Source organism: Lytechinus variegatus, chromosome 15, assembly GCF_018143015.1.
Source record: "Lytechinus variegatus isolate NC3 chromosome 15, Lvar_3.0, whole genome shotgun sequence".
Taxonomy (NCBI): Eukaryota; Metazoa; Echinodermata; class Echinoidea; order Temnopleuroida; family Toxopneustidae; genus Lytechinus; species Lytechinus variegatus.
This window is the reverse complement of record NC_054754.1, coordinates 2,762,501-2,772,544: the sequence shown is the minus strand read 5'-3', so window position 1 is coordinate 2,772,544 and position 10,044 is coordinate 2,762,501.

Sequence of the window (10,044 nt, the reverse complement as noted above, 5' to 3'; positions counted from 1 at the left end):
AAAAGCATGGCATAATATTTTTCAGAACTATTATCTACAAGGGCGTCGTTCAATCGAAAAAGAAATATCGTTCCGAACGATTGATCAAATCTGCACGGTAATATCATTTCTTTAGCAAGAAGTAAATACTGAAATAATACTAAATAGGTTCATTATTGCATTCCCGGCCGCGATCGAGGGACCGCTCAGCTAGTCCACCCCTAGCGAGCCCGCCAATTTTGGTCTCATTTGCATATTGCCGACCCACGGCGTATTTGCATATACCCCCGGATTATTTGCATAACTCCTGACCAATCACACAACGGATCAGTGCCCACCTATTGTTCTCGCGTTTGTGCGTACGGTCTTGGAGATTAGTATAAATAGAGTACGATATCGGACAATCTTTGTCAACAACTGGGCGTTGTGGCGTGCGCCTGTAATCCAAGCTATGTGGGGAAGTTACAAATTGATGCAAAGGTTCGAGGTTCGAGCCCTGGTCACGTCTTTCGGATGGTGACGTTAAAGGTCGGTCCCAGACGTAAATAATCATATCTGATTGATACACGTCTGACAAAACTCAAATACACACAATCTTTGTCACTTGATAAAGAGTTGCAGCGGCACTCGAAAGCTCGTGAACTTGTAAGCTAGTGAACACTTTTTGCGAGAGTGATCACGAATTTCCTTGTTGACCACAGTAGATTGCGAGACAAATGAATACCCTCTAGCGATTAATACTGAAATAAGTTGACGACCTGTTTGCTTGAGACTTAGTTTGAGATATGATTTCCATTTGAATATGACAATAATCGCATATGACAATAATTCAGCTTGAGATATGATTTTATTTGAAAAGACATCGGATATGACAATATTTTTGTCAAGATTTCAGGTTTCTCTATTTTCTGAAACATTTCATTTCTTTAATGCAATATGTTATCTTGAAAGGATTATAATCATAACGAATAAAAATATGGCTTTGGGGTGATAAAATGAGACCATAGGTCGATGGGGGGGGGGAGAAAAACAGGAACATGTCGCTCGTATAAATAACACTATATCTGTGTGGTGTCCCATTCATTATGAAGTGACCTCTTTTCTCTCCAACATGCCAAAGGGTTTGACATAAATCAACAAAAACTGTTCATAAAGACAGGTAATTATTTACGACACTGAAAATTGTACAAAAACCATAAGCACTGAAATGGCACTGAATGAATATATTATTTAAAGGGCAAATAGGGAATCATTCTAATTATTATTTATCGTGCAAATTGGTTTTGTAATAATAATCATTAAATTCATTCAGGGTATGATTTTAGTCGATAATTTGAAATGTACTGAACTATGTAGTAAAATCATATCACTATATAGTGGCTGCCACGTGGGGAGTGACTTTTTTTAATTATTTAACTACTGCTGCTTGACACCAAATAAGGAATACGTACAAACTGAGGATTACAGTTATGAAAGATTTAATTAAACCTTTTCAATGTTTCTTTTGATTTCTTTGACAATAATTGTACAAGAAAATATACATAGATGTGGATTATGGATAACAAAATATAACTTAACTTAACTTAACGGTAATCGTTGATGTGAGCCCCCATCATCCTATCTGGTCTGACATGCCCCACTCGGCCCTGGTGGTCGGTCCAGTTCCTGGCCTCCGCAGGTTGCGATGTCTCTTCTCCACTCGGCCTCGGCCTCCGCAGACTGTGTTACCCCTCGATGAGTAGCCCCCAGATAAGAGAGATGTGGCTTCAACGAATTAGTGGACGAGATCGAGCCCCCAATGATGACATGAATTTTGACCAATCATGTCGGTGGAGAACCGGCGGCAGCTGGGGTCGTTATCTCGTCACCGACGTAGTCCCTCAGTTATAACTTAAAACTGCCTACACGAACATCTGTAGTCTATTCTGGCTTAGGTGGTTCTCCTCGAATTACTAAAATTAACCTCCTAATATACCCTACCGTTACTAGGACTAACTGTGAAATATCTATTAAGTAATTCAAAGAATTTCAATGACAGATGAGTACATAAAGCAACACATTTTTAATAACAAGGGACTTCCTGTGCATTTGTATACTTATATATTCATCCATGCTAAAGCACAGTATTAACTATTTACGACACCTGTATGAAGATGCTTTGCAGTACGAAATATTTTTAACACTTGAACAAAATATGGCATCCACTTGATTTTGTACTATAGGGGGGTATCAAACGTTTCCAACGCTTGCCTTTGAAACATCCAAAACATATGTACATTGAAACATCAATTGAAACATAAACAATAAATGCTAAGCACATGTTTGAACTCAATTTAAACATTACAATTGTATTAAATTTCTTTCCTGACACATGCATATTTCTTTTTTATTTGATTTATTCATTTGATTCTGGTAAACATCAATTATTATTCTGATCATCAAGAAAAGGGACATAGTCTAATAAATAGCATAGAAAAAAAATTATCCAAAATTTGAACATTGAATCTTATGTATTATTGTTGCAGGATACATTTTACTCTCTCTTATGCCACGGTCACTCCGGCGAAATCGATCCCAGATCGAATAAAGCTGTTACATTATTTCCAGTATCATACCATCGATCGATTTGGAGTCGATGGTGTGACTGCACAATAAGTATCATTACAATAAATAGGGAATTTTCGCGACGCAGAACGCTTTCAAAGAACATAGAAAATGCATTGACAAAAGCCCTTCATGACAAAGAGAAAGAAAGAAGACTTTGTCGAAAATTGGCGAGTCATATGAGTTATATTAACACTCTGGACAAAAGACATATTTGCAGCTCCGAAACTGAGGACGGAACTGATTTTCCGGTTCACCCATTTTCGACAAAGACCTCCCAGCTCTTCTCATTGTCATTTGACTAACATTTTCAATACATTTATCGTGTTCTTTAATTCCATCTACGTCGTGGTGTGAAAACTCTAGAATTCCTGTACAAACCTACAACAAAACCAAGGAATGGGAAGGACGAGCCACTGCACACATAGAGTATCCCAAGCCCTGTTTTGAAGCGTTTCTCTCCTACAGCATTCATCACAAGAGTAAATTGTGCAGGAATTTTGAAACCGATCGAAATTCCAAACACTAGAGAGAGAATCAGCAGGAACCAAAAGGAATCAGCCACATAGTTCACGAAGAATGCAATTGCTGAAACGATATTCGCAAACATGTACCAAACTTCGATTCGTGCGACGTTTCTTGAGTCGATGAAGCCACAAGAGAATCGACCGAAAAAGTTGGCAACTCCACCTGCGATTGAGAGTTGGACAGCCCTCAGGTCAGTTAGGCCTTTGGCTTGACCGTTGGGGATGGTGAACAGAAGCCAGGTACCGTAGGTAAGAGCAAAAATGTACACTTGAACACAAACTGTGATCATGAGGGGATGCTTTTTGAAGAACCTTACGGGGGACGAGAGAGTGTGAAAAGAACATTTCTTGTTATTTTCGCCGTCATTAACGACCTCGTCCACGTTCAGACTAGGCGTAGAAACTTTTTTATTCTCATCTTCAAAAGGGAATTTCGACTTTGTCTTTGTTCTTACTGTAGAAATATCATTGACAAGTGTCGTTGGCTGGTGGCTATCACAATTACCAAGCTCCCCATTATCTATTTTGATTTTATCATCGGTTGACTTCGAAGGAAGTCCTGTTCTTATTTGTGGAGTAGAGTTTGAACTGCGAACCATATCATCAGACCAGCCATGCACAGAGGCTTCGCTCTCAGTAGTTTTCTCACCAACAGAATCCATTTCAAAGTTGGCATTGCTATGACCAAAGTCTTCGGCATCGCGATGAGTGAGATGGTCTTGTCTCGGGTGTTTTTGGTCGGTTGTTTGTAGTAACAAGCCGATGAGAATAAAATGAGTGGTAAACGCACCAAGAATTAGGAGACCGCCCCTCCATCCGTATGAATAGATTATGGCATCAAAAATCAACGGCATTAACATGACACCGACGCTTGAACCTGATGAAAAGATACCCGTTGCAATCTCGAAATGATCAGGAAAATAGTCAGGGACACAGGAATGAGACGGCAGAATGATGAACATGTAACCTAAACCTGCATTGGATTGATACAAAAAGAAGCAATAATCAAACAATAATACAAATACAGGTTGCCGGGTCAAGATGTTTATACAGTTATTTTCTTTTTCTTTTGATAGTCCGGGACGCGTCCGGGAGCAAGGACCTGTGAAAAATGAGTTCGTACAACCCACTCAGAAAAGGTTTGATACCAAAGGTAGTTAGTATGGACCCTCTAGATCACTGCTAGGTAGGTAGTAGTCTCAAATTGTGGTATCACTATTTTTCTACAGTCGAATTTAAAGAGCGATGTAAAATAGCAAGAAATTTGAAAAATCAATCATCTTTAATGTTAGGTGAAATGTAAGTTGGCGTATCTCCGCTTGTATATGCCATAAATATGTGATTCATGTATCAAAATGTTGCTGGGGGACAGTTTTAACGTTACAAAACATTTGAAAGTAAAATTTAGATATCAAACCTTCAAAATAGGAATACATCCATGGCCAATATCCACTTCTATCTCAAGTAGATATGAAAAAATTGATACGATAAAGTGATTTTGTGTTGTTAAACATGAGGCCTCTAATAACTACAGTAGGATTAAATATACGTTGTTCATAACAAAATGAAGATTTTGGCAATATTTTGAAACATTTCAGACATGTTTTAACTACAATATATGGGCTACTTTTCACAATCTTGTAGTGCCGTTACATTGGGATCCAACGCTGCCTAAATCAATTAAAATTACTTTATACTGGCGATATAATCTGATCCAAACCAAATTCATAACCTCTGGCGGAGGATCCCGCTTTCAAAAGGTAAAATGATTGGCCCAGACATGGAGTATGGGGCATAATCTCTAAGGAACTGTGTGTGACCGAAGCGATTGAGCCAAATATTACGTTTTTAATACACCAATGTGTTCTTTTTGGACAGATTATGGCATAATTATTATCCAGAAAAAATAATTTTTCCTTTTCTTCCTTGTAACTTCCCTTTTTTTATTTTGAAATTTGTTTAGGGGTCAACAGCCCCAAGCTTCCCATTTTTTACAGCAGTATTCATTAATGAACATCATAAAATGTAAATGTTTCCAAGTCGTTTTTCCCCCTCATAGTTTTTGTTTATAACAATTCCACCCCATCCCCAATAAGTATGATGGTCTCCGCCACCTGAATAACAAGGATCAAAATGATATGATGCTGGATGATAGGCTCAGTGATACGACAAACATTTCAAAGTGAAAATCTCTATTTCGTGATAATTTTCAAACTAAGTTTACATTGCAAATTATGATGATCAAGTTCAATTCTCAGATGAATGTGATATACAGTACTCAGTTTTCCAGTTCATCCGAAATGACTAAACTAATTGAAGGAATGTCGCAGCTTTTTTTCTTGTATTATTTCACTAAATTTCGATTCCATTGAACGTCTATTTTATTCCAATTGACATTTAATCAATTTTCATGTATGATACACACATCAATAATATCATTAATACAGTAGAGAAAACAATGAATGTAAAATACAGTACATAAATTGAACATGGAAGAATGCGTAAAAACCCAGAGAGTAGGTGCCTTTGTCGGAAATCGGGATACCTTTAAAACCATGAGTAAACAACAATTAAAAAAAGGAATGGCTAAGAGAAGGGAAGAGAAGAGAGTAGAAGTAAATACAGAGGAGAGCAAGCAAGTAGAATAAGAAAGGGCATGAACTTGTGATGCAAATGACCTAGGAGTTGACTTAACACATATTTTAGTGAAGCAGATTTTTATTTTTATTGATCTCCTGCAAATTATTGAAGAGATATTTGGATTTATTGCAATATGGCAATTTAAAGCCTGTTTTTACAGGGACCTTTCAAAAGTTACCTCAGCCTTTTTCGTACTTGTATTTGGATAAATCGTCTTTTGGCATCCCCATTGGAGCAAAATGGCATATTTGCTGTATCGGAAACAGCGGAAGCAGCTTTTTCCCTCAATGGGGGCTCCAAAATGGCAGATTTTACCATATATAGGCAAAAAAAAACCACGAAAAAAGGGTTGGGTAACTTTGGCAGGTCCCAGAGGGGATAGACTTCGATTTCATAGCACTTCTTTATATGTAGCTAATAGAGAAATAACCACTCTTTTATCTCCAAGTAGTTTTAAGACGATTTAGATGGTTTGCTTTACAGCGGAAACAGCTTTTTGCCTCAATAGGGCATTTTCACGGTAACTGACGTTACACGGCACAATTTTACACACGTTTTATTGTGTGTGTATGATTATATCTAAAACAACAAATGATGGGAATTCGCTTAAAAGCAAACTCCCATCCTTTGTTGTTTAAGAGATAATCATACACACAATGAAAAGTGTGTAAACCTGTGCCATGTAACGTCAGTTACCGTGAAAATGCCCAATAGGGGATCCAAAATGGCAGATTTTCCCATAAATAGGCAAAATACGAAAAAGGGGTGGGTAACTTTGGCAGGCCCCTGAGGTAGTAGGCTTCGATTTTCTAGCACTTCCTTATATGCAGCTGATAGGAAAATAAGTACTTTGTCTCCAGATAGTCTTAAGACGATTTAAGTGGCTTGCTTTAAAGCGGAAACAGCTTTTTGCCTCATTAGGGGTCCAAAATGGCAGAGTTTTCCATAAATACGGAACAGGGGTGGGTAATTTTGGCAGCCCCCTGAGGGAGTAGACTCCAATTTTCTAGCACACCTTTGTATGTATCTGATAGAGAAAGAAGTACTCTTATATCTTGTGTCTCCAAGTAGTTAAAAGACGATTTAAGTGGCTTGCTTCACAGCGGAAACAGCTTTTTGCCCCAATGGAGCTCCAAAAATTGCAGATTTTCCCGTAAATTGGCAAAATTCGTAAAGGGGGGAGTAATCTTGGCAGCCCCTTGAGGGGGTAGGCCCAAGTTTCCTAGCACTTCTTTATATGTATGTAGTTGATAGACAAAAAATAGTTTTCAATCTTCATATAGTTTTAAGGCGATTTATGTGGCTTGCTTACAACAGAAATAGTTTTGCCTCAATGGGGCTCCGAAATGGCAGATTTTTCCATAAATATGCAAAATACGAAAAGGTACCTAGTTACGTAGGTAATTTCGGCAGGCCCCGGAGGGGGTAGGCTTCGATTTCCTAGCACTTCCTTATATGATAACTGATAGAAAAAGAACTACTCTTGGGTCCCCAAGTAGTTAAAAGACGATTTAAGTGGCTTGCTTTTACAGCGGAAACAACTTTTTACCTCAATAGGGGCTCCAAAACGGCAGATTTTCCCATAAATAGGCAACATTCGGAAAAGGGGGTAATTTCGGCAGCACCCTGAGGGAATAGGCTCCAGTTTCCAAGCTCTTTCTTATATGTAGCTGATAGAAAAGGTATTCTTTTATCTCCAGGTAATTTTTAAAGCTGGTTTAGATGACTTGAATTACAGCGGTAGCAGCTTTTTGCCTCAATGGGGGCTCCAAGGTGGCAGATCTTCTCATAAAAAGGCAAAATACGAAAAATGGATGGGTAACTTTGGCAGGTCCCTGAGGGCGTAGGCTTCAATTTTCTAGCACTTCGTTATTATGTACATGATAGAAGAAGGGGTACTCTTTCATCTCCATATAGTTTTGATAAGATTTATGTGGCTTGCTTTACAGCGGAATCAGCTTTTTGCCTGAAGTGGGGCTCCAAAATGGCAGATTTTTCCATAAATAGGCAAAATACGAAAAAGGGGTGGGTAACTTCGGCAGGCCCCTGAGGGAGATAAGCTTCGATTTCCTAACACTTCGTTATATGCAACTGATAGAGAAATAACTACTCTTGTGTCTCCAAGTAGTTAAAAGACGATTTAAGTGGTTTGATTTACAGCGGAAACTGCTTTTTACCTCAATGGGGGCTCCAAAACGGCAGATTTTCCACTAAATAGGCAAAATGCGAAAAAGGGATGGGTATCTTCGGCAGACCCCTGAGGGAGGTAAGCCTCGATTTTCTAACACTTCGTTATATGCAGCTGATAGAGAAAGAAGTACTCTGTTGTCTAAAAGTAATTTTAAGACGCTTTATGTTGCTTGCTTTTCAGCGGAAGCAGCTTTTGCCTGAATTGGGGCTCGAAAATGGCAGATTTCCCATAATTAGGCAAAATACGGAAAAAATGGTGTGTAATGTGTGGTAGAGGCTTCGATGTCCCACAGTGGCGTACCTATGATTTTCCACAGGGGGGGGGGCAAAACCGTCCGCCAAAAGTTTGACAAGCCAAAAAAAAGGTTATCAATCACAAATAAAGGATTTCGTCCCAGAAAAAAAATTGACAAGCAAAAAAAAGGTCTTCAAGCTTGTCACGGGAGGGGGGGAAGAGGTATTCAAGCTCGTCAGGGGGGGGGGGCAAAAAAGGTCTTTCAAGCTTGTCAGGGGGGGGGCAGGGATACATCCTTTGCCTGGGTGGTGGCTTGTCGGGGGGCAGACTGCCCCCCCCCCGTAGGTACGCCAGTGATGTCCCAGCACTTCATTATAATTATGTACCTTATAGAGAAAAGCCTACCAATTCGTTGTAAAGTGATTTCATGAAAACAAAAATGCTTTACTACATAGCAGAAATGTTCTTTTTGCCCGTCAATGGCGGCCTCAGAAAGGTAGATTTTTACTTTAAAAGATGATGCATGAGCGAATATTCTAAGCTTTACGATGATATGCAATTTGTTTATTTTATTCATGACTAAGTTATGATAAATCATTGATAATTCTAGTTTACATTTTTTTTCTGGGACGCACCGCTCTCACTTTCATATTTAATTGCTATCCTTTTCCTCTCTCGTTTTCAATAGAACCCCCCCCCCCCCCCACCGAACCAAGGAGGTCCCCCTATCCGACCAAAAAAGAAAATATTGGAACACTTTACTGAGGGCCTCTATTAGAGGCCTACATGACAAGTGATAGAAAGAGAGAGCGAGAGATAGAATAGATGTTGTCAAGAGGGGGGGGGGGGGGAGTGATATGGACGGGGATCGAGAGAGGGGGAGGGGGAGAAAATACAAAATCAGAACAGCCATGCTAATTTCCAATCCATTTATTAAGGTCATATCAATGCACAATCGTCTTATACATGTTATGCATTGTATATTTTGTTTCGTTTCATTTTGCATTTATTGTTTTGAACAAAATGTTGGCAATTGCCAGTGACGTTCTGTAATAAATTCAATTCAATTCATGTTATAAGTAACAAAATATCACGTAAAATTACGTAAAAGTTTTGCCAACCACAACCTGAAGAAAGAAGAAATACCGTAAATATGCATATCATTTGTTTTCATATTTCATGTTATCTTAATGCGTGAATGCTTTACTGAATTCTGTATAACTGATATAATTATGAAAGAAAGTACATTATTCAAAACATCATACGATCAAAAACATTTTCGGTAGCATTCTCTAGCCTCTAAGCCAAAAAATATGTCTTAGGGCCCCGACTTAGAGCATTTTCAAACGTGAATCTTGAATCATCATTGTAATGATGGTAAAGTGCCGACTCGTTTACTCACCACATGGTCTACTTTCATTTAGTCTAATGCCATTCCGTCCATCAACATTTCGTCTAACAACAATTTGGTCCATTAACCAATTTGTCCAATCATCACTTCGTCTAATCACCGTTTCGTCTACAACCATTTCGTCTCATACCCAGTTGGTCTAATATCCATTTCATTTTTATTCTTTTTGCCCAATTTAACACCTAGTCCAATTAGACCAAAATGGTATATGGACTGAATGGCTATTTGACCAACTGGTTAGTAGACGGAATGACATAAGACTAGATGAAATTAGACCATGTGAATATTGGACGAATTGATGGTAGACCAAATGATAGTAGACGAGTTGGCAATTGGACGATTTAAAGCATTTAAGACGAATTGGAAATAAACCGTAATGATGAGTGCAATTCGTCTATAGAATCATCGGACCTTTCACACGGAAAATTCGTTCCGAAATTTGAGTGAAACGTAACTGG